Source organism: Lontra canadensis, unplaced genomic scaffold (genome assembly GCF_010015895.1).
Source record: "Lontra canadensis isolate GAN:19392208 unplaced genomic scaffold, GSC_riverotter_1.0 scaffold107, whole genome shotgun sequence".
In the NCBI taxonomy this organism is placed as follows: Eukaryota; Metazoa; Chordata; class Mammalia; order Carnivora; family Mustelidae; genus Lontra; species Lontra canadensis.
The window spans coordinates 3088959-3104564 of record NW_022631101.1 but is presented as its reverse complement, the minus strand read 5'-3'; positions in this window follow the sequence as shown (position 1 = coordinate 3104564).

Here is a 15606-nt window from a genome sequence, read left to right as displayed (position 1 = left end):
CGGGCCTGTGCGCTCGGGGCCACTCAAATTTTTCACAAGTCCCCGGGGACCACGGAAATGCGTCTGTATTGATATGCAAGTTACATGTGTTCTCGAGCAGGCAACTTCGCAAATACAGAATCGCTGGTAACCACCACGATGATGGTGCCCGCCCGCCACTGTTTTTTGGTTTTTGTTTTTTTTAAGATTTCATTTGAGAGAGAGTGAGCGAGCACAGAGTGAGAGAGAGAGAGAGAGAGAGAGAGAACACAAGCAGGGCTGGGGCAGAAGGAGAAGCAGGCTCCCTACTGATCAGGGAGCCTGGCATGGGGCTCAATCCCAGGATTCTGGGATCATGACCTGGGCTGAAGGCAGACGCCCAGCCACTGAGCCACCCAGGCGCCCCTCCAGCACTGGCTTTAAGCGTTCTACCTGTAGGAACCCATTTCACCTTCTCTAGATCCCTGCGAGGCAGGCACTTTGATGAGCCCTGTTCTGCAGATGGGGAAACGGAGGCTCAGAACAGCGCCCAACACGCCCAAGAGCCCTCGACTGGCAAAGGGGCCAGGCTGGGGTTTGAGCCGAGGCAGGCTTGCTCAGAGTCCCTGCCCTTAACCACTGTGCTGCGCAGGATCCTCTCATCATGCTGCTTTTCTCCAAAATCTAAAGCAAATATGGCAAAAATGTCAAGATTAGATGAAGCCGGGTGGCAGCCTTTGTTATCATTGCAAGAATGCTTGGAATAGTTCAGGTTCGAAAAAGGGAGAGGAATGGGAGCACCCAGGGATCCCCCTCTTGCTTGGCAGGCCCCGGCCCTGGAAAGATCTAGAAAGGATCCGCCACAGGACCCAGGAACACGGGATCCTGTCCCAGTTAGATCCCAGGTGCACTGCCATGGCCTGGGGGTGTCCACGAGCTCGCGAAGTGGCTTTGCCTCAGCAGCCAGCTTTGTGTGGGGTCTTCCCTCCCCCATGCACTGAGTTGCAGGTGCGGCCAGGCTCTGCAAACCTTAGGCCAGCAGAATTAGAGCCGGGAGTGGGTGCTTCCTGACCAGGACACTCCACATGGAGCCTGTGGGTGAATGTCCACTGGGAGATTCCTGACGTCTCTGTGAGAATTTTTTTATTTGTGTGCGTATATGTGTGCGTGCGTGTGTGTGCACGCGTTTTAAAGATTTCTTTATTTATTTGAGGGAGGGGACACAGAGAGAGCGAGTCCTCAGACAGACTCCCCGCTGAGTGCGGGGCCCGCCGTGGGGCCCGATCTCACGGAGATCACACCGTGAGCTGAAAGCAGGAGTCGGCGCTCAGCCACGCCACCCAGGTGACCCCATTCGTGCATTTTCATTCCACCGGGGACCAGCAGAGAAATGAAGGGGGGGGCTTTTAGGCGAGAGGGAAACGCTCTGCCTCATGATGGGGTGCCCGTTCCGTGAGGGTTTAAAATGTCACAGCTCCGATCTGCACATTTAAGTTCAAAACATTTAAATCTGATCTTAAAAAGCTCTAAAAAAACCAAATTGTCACCATCAGGTGGTAGTGGGCAGGGGAGTGGGGAGGGCCGGGTGTGGCAGGAAGTTGATCAGGGTTAAGACTGGGTGAGGGGCACCTGGGGGCTTCATGGTACCATTCTTGCCAGTCTGTACATTCTGGAGAGTTTCCACAATAAAAAGAAAACAGTATGTCAACAATCAGCAGGTCTGGTACCTTGGCCTCCCGTGTCTCCCATCAGGTTGATGCCAAGAGGTCCAGCATGAGATGACAGGGGCTGGAGAGTAGGGTTCGGGTCCCCACCCCACCAGGCATGGGCTATGGGACCCTGGGCGAGTGACTTCACCTCTCTGGGCCTCCCTGTGTCCATTGGTCAAATGAGTGGAAGTTTAGTCCACACGGCAGCTGCTGGCATCGATACCAGCCTTGACCTTGCTGTTTTGGGAGTTGGCTAGTAAGAAAAGGTCAGGGGCAGAGTGGCCCCCAGCTTCCACCCTCTGCCTCCCTGACCCTTGTCTCATCCCCCCTGCAGTGGTCTTCACACTGATTCCCAGGACCTATCCTGGATCTCAGAGGTTGGAAATTGGGAGAGGGGCCAGCGTTGCTACATTTGGAATAAATGCTTCAGATTCCAGCACAGCCGGACGCCAGCGGCTCACGGTGGGTATCAGGTGCCCCCAGACTGATGAAGGTCCTTTGTGGGATGGCGGGGTGGTATCCCAGCCACCCCAGTGCCCACCCCTGCACGGCCACCTGCTAGCTGTGTGCCCTATGACCAGTTACTCAAACCTCCCCCACCTGCCTCAGTTTCCCCATCTGGAAAATGCAGATAAAGGTACATCCCCCCACCCCCCACCATGGGATTGTTCCACAGGAACGCCATTAATCCTCACACATGGTAAGTATTTTGTGCGTCAAATATCCCGCTGTAACAACTTCAACTGCCATTGTGAACATGATCTCATGGGGCGACCCTCAAAGCTTTCTGGCCCGAGCCCAGAAAAAAGTTGGGGAAACTCGGGGAAAAAAGTCCCCAAGCTTTGGCTTTGCCACCTGCTGCCAGGTGCCCCATTGTCACCCCGAGCACCTTTGGAAGGCTTTATATACCACCTGCTTCGGCCCTGGGTTGTGCACACGGTCCTACTTAAACCGCCAGAGACCACATCTCCTCGAATCCTTCCAAGCCCGTTCTTACCCCCATTTCTCAGATGAGATAAATGAGGCTAAAGAGAACGGTTATGGAGAAGCCACGGCCAAACAGAGCCGAGGAAACATGGCCACGTGGGGCTAAGCAGGGACCCTGCAGCCCTCAGTCCAGCAGGCAAAGGGAAGCTTGAAGGACACAAATGAAGCTGAAAGAGAGAATCTGAGCGCTGTCTGGATATTTGACAATATCAAGAAACTGTGATTAAGATTCAAAGCGGACAGGGCGCCTGGGTGGCTCAGTCGGTTAGGCGGCTGCCCTTGGCTCAAGTCATGATTCCAGGGTCCTGGGACCGAGCCCCTGTGTTGGGCTCCTTGCTCAGTGGGGTGTCTGCTGCTCCCTCTCCTCCCTGCTCATGCTCTCTGCTGCTATCTCTCTTGCTATCTCTGCCTTTCTCTCTCAAATAAACAAATATATAAAATCTTTTTAAAAAATGATTCAGGGGCACCTGGGTGGCTCCATGGGTTAAGCCTCTGCCTTCAGGTCAGGTCATGATCTCAGGGTCCTGGGATCGAGCCCCGCATCGGGCTCCCTGCTTAGCGGGGAGCCTGCTTCCTCCTCTCTCTCCGCCTGCCTCTCTGCCCGCTTGTGATGTCTCTGTGTCAAATAAATAAATAAAATCTTAAAAAAAAAAACGTGAAATATTTAGGAATGAAAAGGTAAAATGTCTGAGATTTTTCCCAAAAGAACCCAGCTGTGGTTGTTCGGGGCGGGGTGGGGGCGGGCACACAGACCCACGCGCTGACCAATACAGCTGATCCCAGCCACATGTGGCTATGTAAAAATTCAGGTTAATTCAATGGAACTGGGACAGAGGACTTCAATAAGACATTTCTCCAAAGAACACAGACAGACAGACAGCCACAGGCACGTGAGAAGATGCTCAAGATGGTTCATCGTTAGGGCAATGCAGCCGGGACCGCAGACGTCAGCTCACACCCATTCCGATGGCTACTATCAAACACATACAAAGTAAAACCACCCCAGAAAACAGGCATTGCTGAGGATGTGCGGACACTGGAGCCCTCGTGCCCTGCTGCTGGGAATGCAGACTGGTGCAGCCGCTATGGAAACCAGTCCGGCGGTTCCTCCAAACAGTCAAAATACCACTGCCTCATAATCCAGCAAGTCTGCTCCTGGGTATATACCCCTGCTGCCCTCCTCCCCCACAAGAACTGAAAAAGGAGGGTCTCGGGCAGATCTCAGGGCACCCCTTGTCACAGTAGCGTGCCCCACAATCGCCAAAAGGTGACAACAGCCCGTGCATCCGCAGACAGATGCACGGAGAAGCGAGACTGTGGTGCCGACTTACAATATTATCCAGGAAGGACACCCGGACACAGACCCAACACGGATGACCCGGGAGGACATCGCGCTGCCTGCAACGAGCCAGTAGACAAAGAGACCCACGCTACACGATCCGACGTGTACCGTGCACAGAGGCAGAAAGCGGAATGGTGGCCGCCAGGGGCCAGGGAGAAGGGGGCATGGGGAGTTACTGTTTAGTGGGTGCGGACTTTCAGTTCTGCAAGGCGAAGGGTCCTGGAGGTGGACAGGGGCCACGGCTGCACAACAGGGTGAGCGTCCCAATTCCACTGAACTGTACACTGCACGGTGGCTGTAAGGTCGGGGGGTGCCCAGCTGACCCAGTGTCATGAGTTCGAGCCCCACGATGGGGGAGAGGAGACTTAGATACAACTTAAAAAAAAATGGCTAAGGTGATCAATTTTACGTTATGTGTCTTTCACCATGATTTAAAAAATAAGAAAATTTTTCAAAAGGACAATGAGGAGTATCCGAGATTTTTTTAAATTCCCAAAAGAGAGTTCAAAATGACTTTAAGATGTATCCTCAATCCTGCTCACCGCGTTTCGAGTGGCTGGGGCAGCATGGATTGGGAACATTTCCATCGTGGCAGCAAGCTCTCTCACTGGACAGAGCCGATCTGTAAGAGGGGCAGCAACTGAAAAGGGATGGAGGTGGCTGACGGACCGGAGGGGGGTCCCTGTGCAGCCGTTCTCTCTATCTGGTGCACATCTGAAATTTTCCTCAATGAAAAATGCTTATTTTTTTAAAAGAAAAAGACAATTTTTAATACTAAGTAGCGAACGTCTGTCTGATCATTTATTGTCTGTTTTGTTCTCTGCGGGACGCCCGTGCCCACATGGGAGCGGCTCCGTAAATATTTGGGGAATGAAGAAATGAACATACAGACGCTCTCAGACCAATCCGTTCATTTGTTCACAGCCTGGTGGAAAGGGCAGTTATGAAGTACGCACGGTGTGTCCAGCCTGGGGATGCTCTAATGAGCAAAAGCACACTCAATCCTTGGCCCTGGGTGGGGAGGGGAGCACGACCCGTGGTTCTCGACCAGGGGTGGCATTACATGCCCCTCTCCTCCACACACACATACCCGAAAGCTATTAAAAATAAAGGTGACTGGGGGCCACGGTTAGCGTGCAAACTGTCCACATGGGAGTGGAGCGGAAGCTTTAAGAGCTGTCTCACGGCTCTGCCTGAGTGCCACAACAAAGGGGACAGACACATGGACAGAGCCACAGCCAACCCACGAGGGCGTGACACGAGCCTTTGCCACTGAAAGCCCCGGAGGAGTGGGGCTCCCTTGTTACCGCACAAACCCAGCCAGAGCCAACCGAGGCACCCCAAAGAGTCCGCACCGCCCCACTGCTTCCCGGGGATCGGCCCTCGTGCTGACGTCACACCCCTGACCCCTCCTGGTCACATGAGGTGGGAGGGACGCTGCCTTGAGCATTACAGCTCAAGCAAGATGCAGGGACTCAGAGGGGTCAGGACACTTGCCCCAAACCACACCAGTGGCCACAGTGGTGGCAGGGGGGGGGTGGGGATATTCAAGATTCGAACTCAGACCCTGTGATTCTGAAGACCTCATTCCTCACCACCGCGCTATAAAAAGGAGGACAAGCCGGGACCGAAAACCACACGCAGCTCGCGAGAACAGCCCTGACGCAACAATGACAAAGTGTCCTTCCAGAAGATCGCGTGAGTGCCTCCTGCGCTGGTGAGGCAGTGGAGTTCTGCATTGTCATCGGGAGCCAGGCACGAGCCAGATCGCCCAGCAGGACGCGGGAGTCAGAGTCTGGACTCCAGAAACAGGCTCCTTCGAACTGCCCAGCGAGGGTTTTCAAGGAACCCCTGTGGGGGATGGACAGACAACCAACACTCAAGTCCACAGCCGTCTCCTCCGCCAATGGGGACAGATAGGAAGAGAAACCCATGTGGCAAAGCCCAAGTGTTGTTTTCCAAGCCCCACTTCCCCAGCCCTCCCCTCCCTTACTCACAGAAGCCTGAAGCCGTGCAGGGTAACACTTGCCAATTCCGAGATGTAAACAAAGCCTGCTCTGAGTCAGTCTTTTTTTTTTTTTTTTTTTTTTCCAAAGGACGGGTCACGCCTTGGAGGGTTGTGAAATCAAATGAGCAGGTTGTGACCAGGAATTTTTTTTTTCCTCTTAATTAAATAGTATGGGGCAAAACGGAACGGGACTGCATAGAAAATATTAAAAGGCACCATCCGTGGTTAAGCGTTAAATATCAGTTTGTGAGATTGGTTTCAATTATGTATGTCTGTATGTGGACGTATTTCCTACTGTGGGTTGAGGTCCAAACGGCTTGAAAATAATTAGACTACACGAGGGGCACTCTTATCCCTTGTATCATGTGTTCATTTTCCTAAGCTTCCTTGTAGCCAGGGCAGCCACGATTCTGCAACTAGGAAGAGCCAAAGGGCACAGACCTGGGGAGAGTTTTTCTTCCAGTATATAAAGACAGAGCTCCTCTAGGGAGAAAATCCTCTGCTCTCCACTTCCAGCTTCTAGTACAGTTGAGAGGACTGGAGCGGTCGTGGCCATTTTGTAACAATGAGGCAATAAACCTAGGACAGATAAGCCCACCAGCAGAGGATAGCCATTGGGAGGACAGAAGAAGGCTGGGTTCTTAACAACTCCTCATGCACTGCCTGCCTCTGGACTTAATTCTTACAACGCAAACCACTATTAGGTTTTCCATTATTTGCAGCCAGACACGACCCGACCACTTAGCTTGCATTTCTAGGTTTCTCTGCAACCCACTGCAAGAACTTTCTCTAGCTTTCACAGGTCAAGGACAGTCCTCTGTGTGGGACTAACTGTGAGGGCTCAGCAACATGGAACATGGCTGGTGGAAAGGGGATCTGTAAAAGAGATCAGTCTGATTGCAAAAGCAGCCAGACAGTCTTCTCCCTGTCCCATACTCTTTGCAGCTCCTCCCTCTAAAGGATGGGCTCTGTCACCCACCCTTAGACATCGGGCTGGCATTCTGCCTCACTTTGGCTAACAGAATGTGGCAGAAGTGATGGTGTGTCTTTCTGAGGCTACACCTCAAGAGACCCACCAGACTTCTGTTCTCTGCCCAGGTGCCGTGTGATGAAGCCTGGGCTAGCTCACCGGGTGACAAAAGTCACATGCCCATCACCTCCCATCATCCCAGTAGACATCCAGTCAGGTTCCAGAAGCAGAGCTACCTCGCTCGCCTTCAACTGACCACAGACACCAAAGCAAGACTAGAAGTACGCAGCTGTACGCAGTCCAGATTCCGACCACTGGGAGCATGGCTTTAACAGTGAGACAAGCAGACTTCCTGCTAGGTGGGAAGGCAGATGCGGGGCTCAATCCCAAGACCCTGAGATCATGACCTGAGCCAAAGGCAGACGCTCAACTGACTGACGCACTCAGGCGTCCTGTGGCTAATCTGTTAAGCAGCGATAGTTTGGGGGCTGTTTGTTGCGTAGCAGCAGCTAACTGATACAGCCCTCTCCAGAAATGAAGGACCAACCTTGACCTCACACCTGACTCCATCTGAGTCTTATCCATTCACTCACCTCCCATACCTCCCCGAGCCCTCTCCTCCTCTCCATGGCCACTATTCCTACTCACATCGAGACCCCCATCATTTTTCTTTTATTTTTTTTTTAAAGATTTTATTTATTTATTTGACAGAGAGAGATCACAAGCAGGCAGAGAGGCAGGCAGAGAGAGAGGAGGAAGCAGGCTCCCTGCTGAGCAGAGAGCCCGATGCGGGACTCGATCCCAGGACCCTGAGATCATGACCCGAGCCGAAGGCAGCAGCTTAACCCACTGAGCCACCCAAGTGCCCCCCCATCATTTTTCTTTTCATCTATTTACCCACCCAGCCTGTGCTAACATCCCGCTTGCCCACAACTGACTGCACCTGTGGTTAAAATACTCAGACACGGGGAGCCTGGGTGGCTCAGTGGGTTGAGCCTCTGCCTTCGGCTCAGGTCATGATCTCAGGGTCCTGGGATCGAGCTCCGCATCGGGCTCTCTGCTTGGCAGGGAGCCTGCTTCCTCCTTTCTCTCTGCCTGCCTCTCCGCCTACTTATAATCTCTCTCTTTGTCAAATAAATAAATAAAATCTTAAAAAAAAATATTCAGACACCTCCATTCTGAAATACCTCTAGGACCCAGCAACTGCAGTGTGACACCTGGCCCGCATGGCCACCCTCTACACCACACCAGGCACCACCTAATCTGTGCTAATGGTCTACTGCTTGTTACGAATTTTAAATTTATTTTATTTTTATTTATTTTGAGAGAGAGAGAGTGAGTGGGGGTTTGGGGCGGAGGAAGAGAGAGAGACTCTGAAATAGGCTCCACACTCAGCACAGAGCCCTATGTGGGGCTTGATCCCACAACGCCGAGATCATAACCTGAGTCAAGATTAAGGGTCAGACACTCAACCGACTGAGCTACCCGGGTGCCTTGCTTGTTACGAATTTTAGATGTTACTATATTCATTCATTCATTCATTCAGCACCTCCTATATTTCTTTCGGGCACCGAGATACTGGAGTGGGCAATGACAGCTCAAGTCCATCAGTAAAAACATCAGTCAAACCACACACAAACTTCATCACCCTTCCTGCTCCATCACCCTCTTCATCACCAAAGCCGAGGTTTGCAGAGCACTTACGAAGTGGCCGGTGCTGATCTAAGCATTCCATCTTCCTACATTTCATTCTCACGACAACTCTTGTACTAGGTTCGTGTCCATTTCACAGCTGACAAAACCGAGGCAGACAAAGGGGTTAGGTAACTTGCCCAAGGTCACTCAGTTAGCAGAATGGTAGAGCCAGGATGTGAACCCAGGCCAAAGGGCTCCCAAGCTCGTGGGAACTATGCGAGAGTGCCAGGCTGACAAGCTGCTCCCACCCCAACCTTCAGGGGAACACTCCCTGCAGTGAACTTACAGCACCCCACCTCTTATGCCTTCTTCCCCTTACGCTGTCCTGAAGCGCCATAGAAAACTCAGTTCATATCCCACACAGCTGGGTCCAACACTGAGTGATGAGTTCCTGCAGTGGACCTGACCTACCACAATGCCCAGATGCTGCCCTCTTCTGATTTTTCCCACGGCCTCTGTAGCACATTGAATAGTAGTTCACCCAAATGATAGGTCTACGACCCCAGAGCTGTGAATATGGTCTTCCCCATTTGAAAAAAAGGGTCTAGATGTATCCTGGGTATACAATATATATACACAAACCACCATGTACAGTTGCACAGGTTGTTCACTATACAAAGGAATTAAGTCATGGGGACAAGTGTGGCCTCAAATGCAGCCAAGGCTCTGCCCACACCAGGGAGACCCAGAGAAGGGCAACATCCACCTGGAGAAAGGACTCCCTTCTAGTTCACACAAAGGAGATGAAGGGACTGTGCCCTCCCAGAGAAGGCACCTCTTTCAATTCCATTGGAAAGCCCAATAAGACTGAGCTTGGCCCAGGCTATGTAGCCACTGGCATGCTGTGTCTATTTCAAAGTAAAAAAAGGAAAACAGGGAAAAAATGTTGATTCCTCGCCCACTCCCACCCCTCTGGGGAAGAGAGAGAAAAAGCAATTTGAAGAGCAATTAAAATCTACACCATCTTTATTTTCAGTGACCTTTAGAGTTCTAAAATCATTGAATTAGTTTAACAACATAAAAGCGTGCCCTATAAAACTTGGATTGCTCATAAAGCGACTGGTGTCTAGTTCCTAAAAGCCTAGTTTAACCAGGTAGTTACACACTAGAATGTTCTGCGCCTCCCCCCGCCCCCCACTTTTTACCATCCACCGCTGTTCTAAATGCAGCTATAAAGCTGCGGGCTTGCCAAGAAAACCAGGTATCTCAAAAGGTTTTACATTTTCTCCTGAACACTGTTTTATAAAAGAACAGGAAACTCCCAAGAAGGAGGGAAACAGGCAGTGGGGTGGGGGAAGGGAACAAAAGGAATAATTACACTGACCGGACACGGGGCCTCCCGTGGCACTGGGCAACCGGGAAGGCTTCGCGGTCGGGACCAAGTGGAGCTCGGAGGAGCAAAAGGGAAACAAAAACTCCAACAACACTGTGCATGCTTTAGGCCACTGGGTCCTAAACTTGAACCTGCACCAGAATCACCCGAAGGGCTTTTAAAGTAAGGACTGGGTTTTGCACTCAGAAGGGCTGGGGCAGGGCCTGGGAATGTGCATTTTGAACAACTTCCCAGGTGATGCAGATGCTGCTGGCCCAGGGACCACACCCAGGAGAATCTGTTCTAGAAGCTTCTGTCTCTTCATTTTCCTCCCAGGGCTCTTGTTCTCATACTGAACACAAGCCACTGGTTCCTAGCCAGTGACAAGGTTACCTTTCAGGGCAAGAGGCCGAAAGAGGTGGCCCATTATCCAAAGCCACTTGCAGCCTGACTTCCTGGTCAACAGAACTTGCACTTGGTTTCATTCAGTAATGTACCCACTCACGAGGATGAGTCACTACAAGCGTAGGCCTTTGCCCTTTGGTCAGAAACATCCTTCCTCAGCCTCTTTGCAGTTAAGTTGTGGACATGGGAAAGATTTTTACATTTGGATAAAGAGAGCCCTACATTGGGAAGACTATTTGCCCCTGCTCCTTCTTCCTGCTTGAAAAACTGATGTGAAGCATGATGACAATGGCTGGTGCTGTGGCAACTATTCTGTACCCTAGAGGGAGGAGGTCAAAAGAGTCAGATCCCAGCAGCCTGGCAATCCTGAGCTGCCCCAAATCCCTAGAATGGCCTACTAGACACCTTGTTCCAGAAGAGAATGAAAAACCTGGCTTAATTTAAGTGAAACATACACCTACTCTATGACCTTAGTGAAAAGAATGTGTACAAAAGCATTTCTGCAAAAAATTTTCACACCAGCCATCTTCACGAAAGCCCCAGACTGGAAACAGCACAGATGTACACTGCCTGGTAAATGAAAAAACAAACCGTGTAACAGCCCACACGGTGGACAGTAAAAGGGACTACGCCACCATTACCATGCAGAAACACAGATGAATCCCAAATGCATCCTGATGGAGCAAAGGAGGCCAGATGAGGAAGACCACCCACAGTGTGGTCCCGTCACGTGAAGTTCCGAGTCAGTGACACCCGTGGGAAGAAATCAGAGCTGTGGTGGCCTCAAGGAGGCAGGCGGAGGGACAGAAGGAGGGGGACTCTTCCCCGATGGAAATGTGCTGGATCCGGATCTGGGTAATGAATGGTTACATGAGTAAGATCTGTCAAAATTCATCACGCTGTGTACTGAAGATGTGTGCATTTGGTTGCATGTAAATTATATCCCAATAAAGCACAGCCAGGATATAAAGGAGAAAAAAAAGGCCGTACAATCGATTCTTGTTATTCATGGTAGTTATGTTCTATAAAGTTACCACGATCGCTGAATTAGGGAATCCTGAACTATCGCTCCTGGGGGAAATCAAGGGTTAGGTCCCTGTGAGCCTCTGGTCACATTTCCATCAGGCGATCAATACGTAACCTTGTTTTATGTGTGTTTCCATTTAAATACACCTTATTTAATAGATATTACTGATTTGGTCCCAAGGAACTCATGGCCCACAGCACTAGAACTCACATCTGAAAGAAGTTTGCCCTGCACATGTGTTTTCTACATGAGGCACTTTCCAACTTTCTCACCCTAGGCGTGGGGGCATTTTTAAATGGGGAAATCACCACCACCCAGTGCACTGATGTGAAAAACAGGGCGCTAAAGGTTAGACCACGAAAAGGGCACTCGTTTGCAGCGTGGGAGCTGAAACAAGAAGGGAGAGTGTTTGCTTTTTCGATCTGCACTAGGAATGGGCACACAGGGAGACTCGAAGTTCTCCCCCCACCGCTCTGCGCATGTGTGCAGACAAGCGAGACAGTGCGGGGAGAACCGATGGCTGGTTTGCAAGGATGAATACAGAGCAAGGGGATGAATTCACAAATACGGCGTCTGTAAATAACGAGGCTCTCCAGATACTGATGCATGTATCCCTTACTCACAACTGCACTTACGTACCAATCTCACTTCCGTAACCTGCAGGTACAACGTGAGGTATGCAACCTTGTAAATGTCCCCAGCTGTTGTTTATAACAGCAAGATCCTAGAAACAATCCACTGGTCATCAGTAGAAAACAGGGTGAACAAAAAACTACGGTCTATCCAAACAGGGGAAGACATTCGTTAAAAAAAAGGTTTTTGTTGTTTTTTTTTTTTTTTTAAATAGGAATATTGTTTAAGCCAGCGCCGGTCAGGTAAACTGTTACTTGCAGCCAAATGCGTACAGACCAACAGCTACTCCATGGTAAAAGGAAGCGCTGGGATTTGAACCCAGATTTCATGGACACCGTGGCCTGGATGGCTTTCTGATGCCTGTCAAAACCCCGAATGCCTGAGGATCTGCTGGCAGCGAGCTACTGTCCTCCCCTCCACCCTCCTGCAGTGAAACGCTTTTCTTCCTGGATTCGAGCACAGCTTTCTAATTGCTCATCAGAGCGGAGCTGTATTCGGGAACCAGCTAAGCCCAGTGGCTCCGAGACACCACGCTTCCTCCTGTTTCTTAATAAATCCGCCACCCTTCCCTGGGTTTTGCAACCAGCACCGTCCGTGTAGAGATGCCCGTGAGTGCTGCCTGGAGTGCTGCGGGGGAGTCGCTCACTGCCTTCCTGCTTCCTCTCCGGTTCCTTCTAAACTCGGTTCCCCACTCAGTGGCCAAAAAAATGATTCCATTTTATTTAAGGTTGTCGTTCCCAGCAGCACTGGGGAGGCAGCAGCAAAGACAACAGACGTCCCTGCTCTCCTGGAGGGGACGCTCTGCTGGCAGGAGTCAGACCACAGAACATAAGACATACAGCAGAGTGGGCAGTGGCAAGGATAGAGGAGAAAGGTGGCGGGGGAAGGGGGTAGGGAAGGAGGGGGATGCACTCTTAGAAGCGGTCAGGATAGCTTCACAGATAAGAGGAATTTGAGCATATATGGAAGAGAACAGAAGAAACATGGACACACGGGGAAAGGCATCCGAGGCAGAGGGTACAGCAGATGCAAAGGCCCTGGGGTGGAAATGCGCTGGGGTGCTTAAACAATGGTAAGGAGATGAAGAGGGGTCAAAGAGGCAAGTTCAAAGGCCAAACGATGGGGGGCCCGGTGGGCCAAGGTGAGGACCTGGACTTTTATTCTGAAGGAGCCCAAGAGATAGGAAGGCTCTCAACAATGTGGGCCATGATCTGACTAAGGTTTTCACAGGATCCCTCTGGCTGCTGAGTGGAAAATGGATTTTAGAAAGTGAGGACAGGGCAGGCAGCCCAGAGGCGAGAGGCTGGTGGTAGGGGAAGAAGTGAAAACCGGCCAGATTCTGGATCTGATTGTAAAGCACCAGAGACTACAGATCCACGGCCCGGGGTGGGGCCGGGGGAGGTGGGGGTGCAGGGAGAGAGCAGAATCCAGGGCCCTGCAGAGTTTGAGAGGGATTGGAATAAACAGGGGATAATTGAGAGCAGCCATGTAGGACGTGCAAACACAGCCTTATACAAGCTGCCTTGTTTGATCTAGCACCTTCTTCAGTGAAGACATTTCTGTCTAAGGTATTCTGATGGTCCCAAAGCTACTAATTACCTGGGTTAACGCACCCTACCCAGGACAAGGGGTGTGTGTGTGTGTGAGTGAGAGAGAGAGAGAGAGAGAGAGCACGAGCGTGTGAGCTTGGAGCCTCAGAGACAGAGGGCTGCAGGGGACACACAGGCCAGAGCTGCGCAGGGCCCCAAGCCTTCCTCTCACAGAAAAGCCTTTTGTATCTTGTTTCAGGATCTGTCCTCCACCCCAAATCTAAAGAGTTTCTAAAGAGTTTTGAATCCGTGAACTATCTTGGGGTATACGATGTGAGGTAGGGATCCAAAATCATCTCTTTCCATACGGAGGACTACTTTGTTGGCGCCAGCTCCATGTACTGTGTCTCCCCCTTCCCCACTGGTCTGGCCAGAGCCCACCGTGTCTCATGATATGCTCACACATGCCTGCCTCTCGTCTTGGGCTCTCTGTTCCATTCCATTGGTAGAACGTCAATTTCTATTTATTCCCTAACCTCGGAGATAAAACGGATTCAGCTGGACAGGTAATCGATATATAGATTGACACTGGGCAAAGGTGACAAGTGGTCAAGAGAGTGAGGTGCTCAGGGAATGGCACAGGATCCCCAAAACAGATAGCATGATGCCCCTTAGCCTGAGCATACACTCCAGACTAAGTTGACTTATATATCTTACACCATGGACTTTAATCCTCATAATAGAGATGGAAGGCACAAAAAAGGGCTCAAAAAGAGACCAAAGATTAAAAATAAAGTATAGACACAAAAGCTCACATATCATGCAATTCCATTTAAATGAAATTAGATGGAGGTGATGGTCACATAACGTGTATATATGTACTTTGTAATAAACAGATGACGGCAAAGAGCCCGGACTTTGTAAACAGACCTCTTGGGTTCAAATCCCACTTCCGCCACTTAACTGATGTGTTACCTTGGGTGAGCTACTACAACCTCCTTGTGCCTCAGTTTGCTTCTCTGTAAAATCAGGTTCCAAGTTGCGCCCACCCCAAAGAGTTGCGAGCACAGAAATGAGTCGACACGTGCAAATATATCTACACTTAGTCGAACGCTTACCATCTTCACAGCCAGGAGCAGAAAATCAAAAGTACTGTGCCCTCAGTCACAGTGATCAAGGTCAGTATCACCTGTCATAAATCAAGCTGACAGTGTGTAGTACCTTTAATATAACGTGAGGAAAAGTGTACTTCACCACTGTGGTCTTCCTTTCCCAAACCCTAACTGCCAGTCTAATCATGAGAAAAACATCAGACAAACCCCCAAGTGAGGCACAGTCTCCAAGACGATCGACCGGTACTCCTCAAAACCAACAAGGTCATCAACAGTAAGGAAAGTCTGAGAAACTGTCACCGCCAACAGGAGCCTCAGGAAACATGATGATTAAACGCAGTGTGGTTTCCTGGACGGGATCCTGGAACAGGAGCATCAGGGGAAAACTAGGCAGATCTGAGTATGTTCTCCAGTCGTGTGATGGCAACGGACGGTGCTGGTTTCACGGTAACACCGTACGATGTGAACATTAGGGAAAACCAGGCACGGGCTACACGAAAGCTCTGCACCACTTCTGCAGCTTTTCTGATCTAAAACTATTTGAAAATTAAGACTTTATTACAGAAATAAAAAACCTCAACAGTCTTCAACGAACCTGAAAGTGTTGGGGGCGCAGCTCTGGCCAACTTCCTGAGGCCTGAGCTGCACCTCTGAGGGTCCACTTGAATGAAAGTTCAGACACGCTGGGATGTGCCGGCCCCGCACAGCTCTAGAGCAAGGCAAGGCAGCCCTCGGCCTTCCTGTGTGGCCTTATCAGCTTCTGTCCCCTCTGTCCCCCTAACCCTGCCCTCTCATCCCCACATGGCAGTTAAAGGGCTCGCATCAGAACCCCAGTCAGACTGCGCCCCTCCTCTGCTCAGAGCCCTCCCGGGGCTCCTGCCTTCCCCAGTAAATCTGCCCCCACTTCCTGTTGTTGTCT